Here is a 12,564-nt window from a genome sequence, read left to right on the forward strand (position 1 = left end):
TATCCTTGGATTCTCTTATTCATGTCCTGCTTCTGCACCTTGTGACCCTACTCAATTGAACATTTTCCCCAGAAAGCTTTCCATGGCCTAACACGTCCTGTGAAGTCTGAGCACATTAGTGTTACAGCAGAAATGCAGAGGTATGTTATCTCTTGAAGCCAAAGATAAGAGTCTGAGGGTAGCATATGGGAACGGGGTGAGGTCTCAGGGCTTCCTTGTCTCTTGTAAGCAGAACATCAGGCATGATGAGCAGGGGCAGAGAAGAAGTAGAATCAGTGGGACAACTTGGGGGCAGGAAGCAGAGATTTGTCATAGGTGAGGGTGCCTCACGAGGAGAACTGCTCAAAACAGAGGAGACAGTCACTGCCTAGGGTAGCTGTGGCGGGGGCTGGGGCAGTTGTTCCCAAGAGGACAGACTAATAACCCAAGACAAGACCTGGACCAACAAGAGAAGATCAGGAACCTCAGAGGGTGCGTTTTCTCACTTGTTGGTGGAATGCATATTTTGCCGTAGATATTAGTTTCCTGCATTTCAGACTCTTTTGTTGACTATGAGGTCTATTCCATTTCTTCTAAGGGATTCTTGCCCACAGTAGTGGATATAATGGTCATCTGAATTAAATTTGCCCATTCATGTCCATTTTAGTTCACTGGTTCCTCAAGATGTTGATGTTCACTTTTGCCGTCTCCTGCTTGGCCACATCCAATTTACCTTGATTCATGGACCTAACATTCCAAGTTCTTATGCAATATTGTTCTTTACAACACTGGACTTTACTTTCACCACCAGTCACACCCAAAACTGAGCGTCATTTCCACTTTGGCCCAGCCGCTACTATAACAAATTCCCCCAAATTTGGTGTCTTAAAATAGCAGCAATTTATTCTCCCACTGTTCTGGAGATCTGAAATCAGTATCAGTGGGCGGAAATCAAGGTGTAGGATGGCACTCCTTTTGAGTCAGAGCACCCAAAAGGGGAAAATCTGTTTCTTGCCTCTTTCAGTTTCTGGTGGCAGCTGGCTTTCCTTGACTTGTGGCTACTTCAGTCTCTGCTTCTGCAGTCACATTGCCTTTCTTCCCTGTGTGAATTGTCACTGTGCTCTTTTATAAGGACACTTGTAATCACATTATAGCCCATCCTGATATTCCAGGATAATCTCCCCATGTCAAGATCCTTGATTTAGTCACAGCTACAATGATTCTTCTTCTTTATAACATTTACAAGTTTCAGTAGTTAAAACCTGTTATATTTGAGTGACCGATTTTCAACCCATGACACGTGGGTTGTCTTTACACCAGCTGTGTCAATGGCCATGGATGAAGAAGGGAGATAAGTGACCACAGTGACATTTCCGGTCTCTCATCATAGCTGTGACCTCTGTAAAATCAGTCACATGGTGAGTGCCAAGGATGATGAGCCTGACGTTCTTAGAGAAAAGTGCATCTACAAGATGCTCCAGGCTCAACTTGTATTTCCTGCCCCAGCAGTAGAATCAGCTCTAGATAAACCCTGACGTCTTGCATTAAAGAATGGTATTAGAAATCACTAAGTGCTCACTGCTACTGGAGTGTCACTGCTTTTAGTCCCTCTTAGCTGAAAGAGCAAGAAAATATATGTGTATTTACTAACCTATGTTTTTCTAAGTGGCTGCTCACCTTAGATTGGGTGTTTCTTGGATTCTTCCTCTTTATATTCCTAATAGGAATAAAATTGTTGGGTCCCAACAACAAGGTCCATCAGCAGGACAAGTCTATTAAAATTCACGTAATGAATGAGTCTGAATGGACTTTCTTTATCCTAATGATCCATGTTTCTCAAGCTGTATCTTCATAGTCTCCCTTCTGTACTTCATAAGGTCTTACCCGGGGACATAGACTCATGTTTTTCCTTTTACATACCATGCCTGGCTGGCCCTTTAACTTCTACTTATCCAAATTTCTCCAGTTTTTTCTAGGTCTAACCTGGATGATTGCATGCGTGTGTTTCCATTATCATAATTCATCAAATTGTGTATCTAGAATTTGTACAAATTTTCAAATGTATGCTTTTTGTTCAGTTGCCTAGTCCTGTCCAGCTCTTTGCGACCCTGTGGACTGCAGCACACCAAGCTTCCCTGTCCTTCCCAGAGTTTGCTCAAACTCATGTCCATAGAGTTGATGATGCCATCCAACCATCTCATCCTCTGTTGTCCCCTATCTCCTCCTGCCCTCAATCTTTCCTAGCATCAGGGTCTTTTCCAGTGAATCAGCTCTTTGTATCAGGTAGTTATATTTCAATAAAATATTTACTTAAAAAGATACTTTAGATCTAGGTAGAAAACATCAATGACTTTGCTCCCATGAAGTTGAAAGTAAACTTCATGATACCAAAAACAGTTTTTATGCATCAGTTAAAATATATTTGTCTTGAAGAAACCCCATCTCAAGTTGGTTTAAACAAGGATTTTATTATCTTGGGTTTTAGGAAGGTCTGAAGTAGGAGGACTTCAGGCACAGCTGCTTTGATGACCCAGTGATGGCACTGAGGACCAAGGTCTGACTGTCTGCTCAGGCCCTCTGGGTTCTGACTGCGTCCTCTGTGTCAGCTGCCACACTGGAGCATCACTGTCAGACCCCTCAATACTCAGAATGTCTCTTCCTGTGGCGCCCCCACAGAGCACGGGAACCTTCCCAGCAGCTTCCCCGCTTAAAAAAGTCTTCCCTCCACACTCCCTGAGTCAGAATTTTGAAAGAAAAGGGAGGATTCTTGGTATCTTTATGTAGGTAACAAATGCTACGCATAGCTTCCTTCTGAAGAAGAAAGCTGTCTCAGGCAGACTCACATTTCTGGGATTTTTCCTAACCACCCTAAAAAACGTGTTTATTGGCTCTTCTCTGCCTTGTCTTCTGATACTGTTGGAATCTGGTTTGAGTGGCCATCACTCTCCTGACCTGGTAGAGGAAAAGGTGGGCAGTGAAGTGTCAGGCAGTACCTGTTATGAAGGAGATGCTTGGCAGTTATCATGGACCAGGAAACAGCTTCAATGCCCTGAGCATGGCTGCAGGGTGGGTAAAACAGGTCCTAGACCCAGCTCCTGGCCCAGGATTTTGGGGGTGAGCTCAGTGCCTCCAAAGTGTTCCTTTCAAATTTTTGAGCACCATTCTCATTTTATATTTTGATGATAAATTTATTAATATCTTTCTCCCTACTCTTCTGTAAACTCCTCAAGACTAGGAAACATGCCATCTATTTTGCTTAGCTTTGTATATCCAGCTTTATACCACATCCAGAATAGCATCTGGGACAAATGGGGGTTTGCCACTACTGCTTGAATCAGTGAATATAGTGGAAAGGGTATTGGTTTTGAGAACAAACCAATGTGGGTTCATTGCCTAACCCAGGGGGACATTTGAGCTTCTGGCTTTCACCTAGGGACACTTAACTTCTCTGAACCTAAGGAGAACACTACCTTTCCGTCATGTCTGACTCCTTGGGATTCCATGGACTGTAGCTCACTAGACTCCTCTGTCCATGGAATTCTCTAGGCAAGAATACTGAAATGGGTAGCCATTCCCTTATCCAGGGAATATTTCCAACCCAGGGGACAAACTCAGGTCTCCCACACTGCAGGTAGATTCTTTACCACCTGAGCCACCAGGGAATCCTTTAGGAGAGCTTAACATGTGTTAGTGTGTCCCTTTAGGAGAACTTAATACATATTAATGTGTCCCTTGTTTTTCACTCCCCTGACCCCAAACCCCACCAGACTGCTTCTTTATGAATCAAATAGAAACCAAATGCTTATCTCTTAGAATGGTTATGGAAATTAAATAAAGTAAAATGTGTGAAAGAAAGTGCTTTGTAAAAGTTGATGCTAAAATTACAAGGATCATCATTTAAACAGGAGAGTGGAAGAGCCCTGAAGTCTGTGTCCAGCTCACAAGATTCTAAAAAATACACAAAACTTCTTACCCTGCAATTGATTGAGCTCTGTGTCATTTAAAGACCTCAGTGGCATTTTTGAAGATTGATTATGCAAAGCAAAGTTGACTATATTTTTAAACATTTTTGTATTATTGATACTCTGACATTTGGAGCCTTGATCTTGGAGAGACTGCCCCTCCCAGGGCCAGCTAATTTCTAAAGGTAGTGAATGACTTTCCCAAGAGTGCACCTGTCATATACAAACCAACCAACCCAGAGCCCACACCTACATCATCTCCTTTATCAAACTCACACAGAACAAGTCAGTATTCCTCCTGCCCTCAATTACCCCAGAGCCAGGTCTCAAACACCCAGAGACCACCCACACAGCCCAGAGCATGTTGAATGCCTTCACACTTTCCCACCCTAAGCTTACTGATTATACCTATCTTGCCTGGCTCATCCTTTCTGGGGAAGACCCCAAAGAAGCTCTGGGCCCTGCTCTCCTCTCTCCTCTTCCGCCTCCTTACCTCCCCTGTGGCCTTACATGGCATGGCATGGTGTGCCTCTTGCTCCTAGGGATCTGTGACTATAAATTCCTTCTATAACAGTCTTGTCTGTGTCACAGGGACAAGGGAGCCTGGGGTCACCCCTGTCCTTTGGGCAGTGGGGGTGGAGAGCAGGAGTAAAGAAGGGAAAGGAATAAAAGAAGAGAAAGTGGTATAATCCTATCATCCTACCTCCCAGGTATCTATGTATATATATCTAATATGTGTGTATATTTACAAAATTGGAGGTATACTGTTTATTATTTACTATAAAGCATATACATATACCATACAAGCAAATGGAGTTACACTATGATATTGGCATTTAGCTACCTTTTGTTAGCAGCATTTTGTATAGTTGGATGGTAGTAGTATTTTGTGTAAATTGGTGCTTTTCAAGTTTGGTTGTGCTTCATAATAACCTGGGGAGCTTAAACCTTTTTGTAAATTCCAGGGCTCTTTCCCACATGTTACTGTGTCAGAATTTTTAGGTTTGAACACTGCATTTTTCACAAGCCCCCCTGGAGGTTCTGACACAGCCCAGCCTACTGCGACTCATTTTCAGAACCACCGGTGTCCGTGTGCCGTTGTGAGCAACCCAAAGTGGCAGAGGGCCCAGGACCAGCTGCAGCACACGGTGAGAACAGAGGAGCCAGGAAGGGCCCATGGCAGGGTTTCCGGCTTTCTCCTTGAGAGCGTCACACAGTCAGTGTCCTGAGGCTGAAATGGAAGAGAGGGCTCTGGGCAAGAGGAAAGGATGATCGAAATGAAGAAGGACTGGGGTCTTCCTGTGTGGGACCTCATTTTGGAAAGTCCTCACACGACATATCGTCCACCCCCGACCCTGTATCTCATCTTCCAATAAGACCACCACAGATATCTGTCCCCCGCCTTTTTTTTTTTTTTCCTGTGAGCATCTGTGATCATTACTTTGATCCTCTTCAACTCTTCCCTGAGGGCTGGTCCCTGCTGCTGTGTCTGGGTGTCTGCTCAGGGGACGATGGCACCACAGCTGACTCCAGCTGAGCAGCTTCCTCACAGCCTCACAGACACCCCTCAGATCTCAGCTCTAGTCCCTCCCTGGGGCTGAGAGAGGCTCTAAGCCCTTGTGAGTGAAAACATTGTCCCAGAGCAGCAATAGTAATCTCACCTGGAAGCTTGTTAGAAACACAGAATCTCAGGCTGAATCCAAACCTGCAGTTCCCCCAGATCCCAGGGGATTCCCATACACACGGAAGCCCTGTTCTAACAGGTAACATCTTCCAAAGAGCACATCTGCTTCCAGTGCCCTACCCTCAAGGACCTGATTCAAGGGGTGACATCAGAGGCTGCATGTTCAGGCAAGCCACCAAGAGGCTCAGGAAGGAACCTGGCCCTGCAGCTTTGTCACCGGATTGGCCAGAAGCTCCCCAAGTTTAAGGTGAGGATTCAAGCCATTCTCCAAGAGGATGTCAAGCCTCAGCACTTCATGGAGGCCTGCAGTTGTGCTGGTTCGTGATCCTGGTAACACCTGGCTGCTATTGTTTGGGGAGAATAAGGACCAGCAGGGACAGTGTCACTGCAAATACTGACTAAAGAGACCAGGCTCCTTTCTGTGACTGGAGTGACAGGCCCAATTCTGTTTGGGAAAAAACACAATGGCTCTTTATTCACTGGATGTTGCAGGATTTCAATGTCAGACACCAGCCAGATAGACCAGGGATGATTAAGAGACAAAATACAAGGCATTGTGTGCACGTCACCCTGAAAGCACTATTGTAACAGCCTTTGTTCACACAGCCCCTGCCTGGGCCCCTCCACCTTCCTCAGAAATACTGTAGACCTGGGACATGCCCAGGTCTATTCAGCTCTTCTCAGGAAAATGAGAGTAAAGCTACAGCAAATTCTGATGGAGTCTTCCAAGGGTGAGTGGGGAGGGGGAGATGCAGGGGTAAAGGACAGGTGGACAGAAGGTGACAGTGAGGCTTGGTTAAGTCAGACCACAGCAGATCAAGGAAGAGATGTTAGTAGGCAGATCAGTAAATGTTGTGCTGAGGCTCTGAGGAGAACAAAGATGAGGACAGAGAAATGTTACCAGTGGTTCACACTATGAGACATAATGTCAGGAAGCCCAAGTTCAAGCCCCACACCCCACTTAGGGCTACGTGGCTTGGGCATTTTGCGTGTCCTTTCTGAGTCTCATTTTCCTCCTCTGCGAAGTACAGATACTGACATTTGCCTCGTGAGGGGATGCGACAATGAAATGAAATGGAGCACGAAAAAGTAGCTAGCCTACTTGGCACAAAAATCATAAGTTCTAGTTCAGACAATGTCGCGTTCTCTTGTCTGTCACCTAATACAGACCACCACCCACAGCCCTGCCAGTTCCACACCCTAAGAAAGATTCAAGATCTGATCCCCAAAAGCAGTGTGGGGGGAGGGGACGAGGCAAGTCTAGTGGCAGTGAGAACCATGACAAGTGTCCTGGGGGTCATTAATTATGGTCTGAGCTAAGGCGGGGCGTGTGGGAATGGAGAAAAGGCAGCAATTTTAAACAGGATCTGATGTCATCAAATTTGCATGTTAGAATAATCACTTTCAGGCACTCTGAGTGACCCAGCCTGTGTTTTTACCCTGAATTATTTGTCTGTTTCATATGAATTGTCCCATTGTCCAATCCCTGTTCCACTCATTCTTGCCCTTACCTGGTAATGAAGGACCACTCCTTGCTCGCAGTTTCCAGAGGTTGCTGGTTAGGAACAGTCCTGCCCGCTACCGTACTGTGTTAGCCCGGTCTTGGAGGCCGCTCTTCTTTCTGTGGTGTTTATGGGATTCCCTTCCTCAGGACCCTGGCCCTAATGCTACATCAAGTGAGCTTCCCTGTGAAGTCATCCCAATTCAGGAGAGGTTGGTCTCCACTCCCCCTGGTGCCACTGCTTCCTTCAAACAGGCTTGGTGTTGCAGCCGGGGCCCCTCCTCGTCCTGGCCACCTTACCCAGCCCTTTGGCAGGTTGAGGGCTGGCAGTGCCTCTCTCCCCATGTGCATTCTACCTTAACAGAGGGGGACAAAGCAGCCCTGATGGGTCTGAACTGGAGTTGCCAATGCGGCCACCACAGTTATGGATACCATAGGACACCAAGTTGCCTCTCTCCCCTGAAGAACCAGGCCTGTCTTCCTGGGCTGTGCTGGGCACCCAGCTCTTCCCTTTGGTGCAAGCTCACTCTCTCTTGTGCCAAGAGCAGGCTCACACCCACCCATCCTCTGGACAAGTGCTAGTGCTGCTGTGTACCAGAGGTGGGTTCTGCTGGGGTTTACACTGGGTGTCGAGTGCAGCTGTATGTTCATATCTCATTCCCTTCCTTTGACTTGGGGGATTACTCTCTGCTGAGGGACCTTAAACTCTCATTGGTCAGGATGCTGAAATTCCCGGTCTCGACGTTCTCCCCAGCTGGATCAGAGCTACTTGGAGATGGATAGGCTGGACAGGCATAAGGGCATGCTGGGGGTGCTGGCAGGGGAGCACTAAAGGGGGCTGCAGGATGATAAGGGGTTCTAGACTTCTCCTCACTTTTACTTCCGGCAGGTCGAAAAACTTCCTTTCTGAGGACTCCTTGCTCTTTAATAAGGGCAATTCACCAGGGGCTTATTTAATAGTATTCTAACATACCCCAGATATTTTGGCTATTTGACCTGTTTGAACTGTCAGTCTTAGATTCATCTCACTTGATTTCCTTATTAACTTCTTTGTTTGGGGGGCAGAGGATTGAGATAATTCAATATATTACAGCTTCTCATGTTATAAATTTTAAGAGTTGGAAAATTTTAATACAGCTGATAAGGTTTCTCCATCTGGGGTAGACATGCCTCATTAGTTTATGCATTCTGCAAATTTCAGAGCACCTCCTTTTCATAACTGAGCTCCCTACTGAATGCGAGGCTATGCACACACACAATGTCCAGCACCACAATGTCCTTGAAGAAACCGCCTTTATTTCCTCCTATGGCCTAGAGAATTCTTCAATTTGGCATGAGTTTTGCTGTGGATATCTTTTCCTTTACCTTACCCTCTGAACCTCATACTAACCTAAAGAATAAAGCAAAGATTCACTCTCTTACTCTCCTTTCTTCCCAAAGTGCCAATCTTGCCAAACTCTATATTATTTATTCACACCTATTCCCAAATGTAGTTGCTCAAGGCATCTGACAGGTAGGCAAGAAGAAGCTCACATGTTTGTGGTTTTCTTGGGAATCACTCATCACATTCTGATAACAGTTATGGAAATGAGTTGTTCTAGTCACCTAAGGCACAGTGAGAAAGGGGGCTAGAAGGAATCGAACAACTGTCAGGGTCCAAGATACCGCCATAGATGAGTTCCTCTGAACTGTTCTGTCTGTCTCTGCTCTCTCTCCCACCCCCTCTCTCCACTTGTGTTTCTCTGTACAGCAGCACCATTGTCCTTTCTCTATCAGTCAATTTTCTCTGCTTATTCATGGGCCCTACTGTCTTATGAGCTTGAAATGGTCCACTGTGACCTCTCCCATTTGATCGTATAAAATATGGGTTTCAGTTCCCATTCAATGACTCATTCTCTTGGCCACAGTCTGCTGACGAGTCTGTGGATGAGCCCCCATGGGTTGGTGGTCTACCTTGGTCTAATCTGCTTTAGCCAGAAGGTACTAGGCCACATGGGACCGAGCTCTGGCCTGAGTATTAAAGGCAGGACAGTGTCCTTCAGAAAAGACTGTGGGGTGTGGAAAGGATACTAAAGGGAGCCCATGCCAGCCTTATTCTTGCTGTGGTGAGAACCTGAACTCATCTATTTCAAGAAAAGGAAGGTGGTCTCCATAGCAGGTGAACTCTGAGGCAGGGAGTTGCTGAGGGTACAAACTTCCTTCAGAAAGAGCCTGGTGATTTGTAAGTAAATACCACTAATCTTCAAAGAACAATGAAAGAATGTGCTAAGGATCCCCTGTTATGTCTACAAAGAATGACCTTTTCTGGACTCTGCAGTCAGGAGTAGGTGGAGAGGGAGGTCAAGAAGGGCTGTTTCTCCTCTAACTTTTCACTCAACTTTGTCCAGGGGCTTCCCTGGTGGCTCAGCTGGTAAAGAATCCGCCTACAATGTGGGAGGCGTGGATTCGACCCCAGGTTGAGAAAATCCCCTGGAGAAGGGAACAGCTACCCACTCCAGTATTCTGGCCTGGAGAATTCCGTGGACTGTATAGTCCATGGGGTTGCAAAGAGTTGGACATGACTGAGTGACTTTCACTTTGTCCAGAGAAGCCCATTTGTCTGGCCTTCCACAGACTAGTCACAAGAGAGAAGCAAAGGTAATTCTCCTCTGTTTTATACCAAGGAAATTAGGAGTGGGTATGTCTTGAGAAAGAGCTAATGTAATCTGGATGGGAAACAAAGGAAAGATTGTTAGAAGTCAAAACAGGGGGTGCACAAAAAAGAAAACACTCTTTTGATAGGGAGAAATTTTCCCTGGGGAGGTGTGATCATCTTTCTCTAGAAAAAGGCTCCCTCAGTCCTACCTGATGAGGTTTAATCTGAGTGATTTGAAGGCAGGAGGATTATACTGAGCATGCTCAGCTCAGCTCTACTCACTTTCTCTTGGGCTTGAGCTGTCCACAGGGTATAGAAGTTTTCTTCTGCTCCTTTATGTCTCCCCTGAGTTGCTAACTGACTGCTGTAGGAGAACCTGTCCTGGATCAGTTCCAGGAAATTGGAGGGTAGAAAAGGCAGGGTGACCTGAGGGCTTCAAGAAACAACTTCCAGAAATTCTTTAGCTTCGCTCTTTTCTAAGTCCTCAGAGTTTTTTCCACTCTGCTTGCAGATGAGGTTGAGGGTAGCATGAGAAATACTCAAGGGAAGTTTTTATGGATTACGCTATACAAGAGAACGCATGACTTTTCTTATGATCCATTGCCTAAAATTCATACGGCCAAAGTTACCTGTAAGAGCGGCTGAGAAATGCATAATGCAGCTGTGCCCAAGAGAAAGGGTAAATACAGATATTAGTGAGCAGTAGTTCTATGTGCCACGGTGCATGCATGCATGCTTAGTTGCTCAGTCATATCTGACTCTTGGCGACCCCATGGACTGCAACCTGCCAGGCTCCTCTGTCCATGGGGATTCTCTAGGCAAGATTACTGGAATGGGTTGCCATGCCCTCCTCCAGGGGATCTTCCCAACCAAGGGATTGAACCCAGGTTCTCCCACATTGCAGGTGGGCTTTTTACCATCTGAGCCACCAGGAAAGCCCAAAAATACTGAAGTGGGTAGCCTGTCCCTTCTCCAGGGGATCTTCCCGACCCAGGAATCGAACTGGGGTCTTTTGGGGAGCCTGTAAGGTGGGTTCTTTACCAGCTGAACTACCAGGGAAGCCTATTTACCACAGTGGGGAAGCCTAATTCTAGAGTTCATTATTAGCAGGCTCTCTTGACTGCAGGTACAAGCCACGTTATTAGTAATAACCGTGTTGTTCTAATCTCCCTCCTGTCATCCTTTGTTTGATTTTATAATCTATTCAAAGCTCTTGTGGGGAACAGAGGCTATTTTTGGACCCCTCAACTCCAATATTTGGTGCAGGTTCTTGGAACATTGAGAAATAAAACACAAGAGTTGAATAACAAATTGGGAGGGAATTGGACTCTAATTTTCTTCAAACCTTAAATCAGATGGGTAAAGAATATGATTTTGGACCTAAATCCATGGACTTTAATATATTTGAATTCTAACTTAATCATTGACTTCAATCATTGAAATTTAATTTCTTCCCAGAAAATTCATGATGAGAAGGGGTTGATATTCAAACTTGGAACATCTTGTAATTGGTATTTTATTGCTGGAATATCTTAACATGATTTAATTTCTTTGTAGAGCATATAATGATTAGAGTGACAATATAATTTATCACCCAAACTAGGATAGTTCTGAGAGAAAAAGGAGGCTCTGTTAATAATTATGCTGGGACCACAGTCATGAACCTATACTGTTTGGGTTGAGCTGGGCTGTATGATCACTTTAGCTCTATCGGATAGTATGGAAGGACAATGTTAGGAAAGAGAAATGGAATAGAGAATTAATTAACAGCAATATAGAGATTTAATTAACGGAGATTTTCTGACTCACGTAAGAGCCCTGTGGGGATCAATTCTAACTTGTCCATCAGTGGTCCCAGGAGGGTCCACAGGGGAGCTGTACCAGTCAGGGGCCATACCAGGGAAAGAGGAGCCATGGTAGATATTTCAGAAAGAAGGGACTTACTGCAGAATTGGGTGCACAGGTGCTAGAGGGCTGAAATAGCAAAGAAGGATGGTAGCCTAGGGATTAATAACTACAGACAGCAGCTACCACCCCTAAGACTGGAGGACAAAAGGAAGGAGGCATTACCCTAGGAGTTCAGAGGAGGGCCCCCAGGACAGATGCTGAGGTCTCTGGGGCAAGCTCCATGCACCTGAGGAGAGGTGTGGTCTGAATCCTGCTGATAACCCTGAGGAGATGATGGGGAAGCTGATGATTGAAATACAGAAAGGAAGCCCTCTATATTCCCCAAACTGTGTTCTTTTTTCCATCTCCTGCCCATCTCCCTTTGGCAGACCTTACCTAACAAAAAACAACTAACAAAGGAATTGGGAAATGTGGTTTGCAGAATCCCAGCCTCAGCTTCAGCATCAAATGGAGTGGAGGGTGGGCTTGGAGCAAAGAAACAAATAGGGGCATAAAGGGACCAGATGAAGTGGGTGGCATTGGGGGAGTACCTGATGAAAGAGGAATAGAAAGGTCTTGATAGAACTTCTGATCTCCTCATCAGAGGATCACCACACCCCTGGCTGACCATAGGCTTAATATTTAATCACAAAGAGTGAAGAACAAATAATTGTGGAAAGTCAGTGGTGGATGATGCTTCTTCATTTCTGATGTGTCCTTTCATGGAGAGATGTCACATTTTTCAACTTTTATTTGCTCTTCAGTTGTTCAAAGAGGAAGGAATGGCCTTATCTGTGTCATGAATTTGGAGACAATAAACTGGGCATGCTCAGCTCAGCCTTCCTCCTCTCCTGGGTGCAAACTGCTTGCAGGATGCTAGTGTTCCCCTCTTTCCCTTTATCCATAAATCTTATTA

General features: G+C 45.4%; 1 protein-coding gene across 2 annotated transcripts in view; it reads left to right on the forward strand.

Moving 5' to 3' along the window:
* DPY19L1 (dpy-19 like C-mannosyltransferase 1) overlaps positions 1-12,564 on the forward strand; it is a 236,060-nt gene that overhangs the window by 137,218 nt on the left and 86,278 nt on the right. Inside the window, exon 26 of one of the 2 annotated variants that reach the window (XR_014066787.1) lies at positions 4,533-4,651. The exons of the other annotated variant lie outside the window; for it this stretch is intronic. The gene's annotated coding sequence lies outside the window, so the exon portion shown is untranslated. The remainder of the gene's footprint in view (positions 1-4,532; positions 4,652-12,564) is intronic. 2 annotated transcript variants of the gene reach the window in all.

Source organism: Giraffa tippelskirchi, chromosome 10, assembly GCF_054371585.1.
Source record: "Giraffa tippelskirchi isolate mGirTip1 chromosome 10, T2T-mGirTip1v1.2.pri, whole genome shotgun sequence".
Classification (NCBI taxonomy): domain Eukaryota; kingdom Metazoa; phylum Chordata; class Mammalia; order Artiodactyla; family Giraffidae; genus Giraffa; species Giraffa tippelskirchi.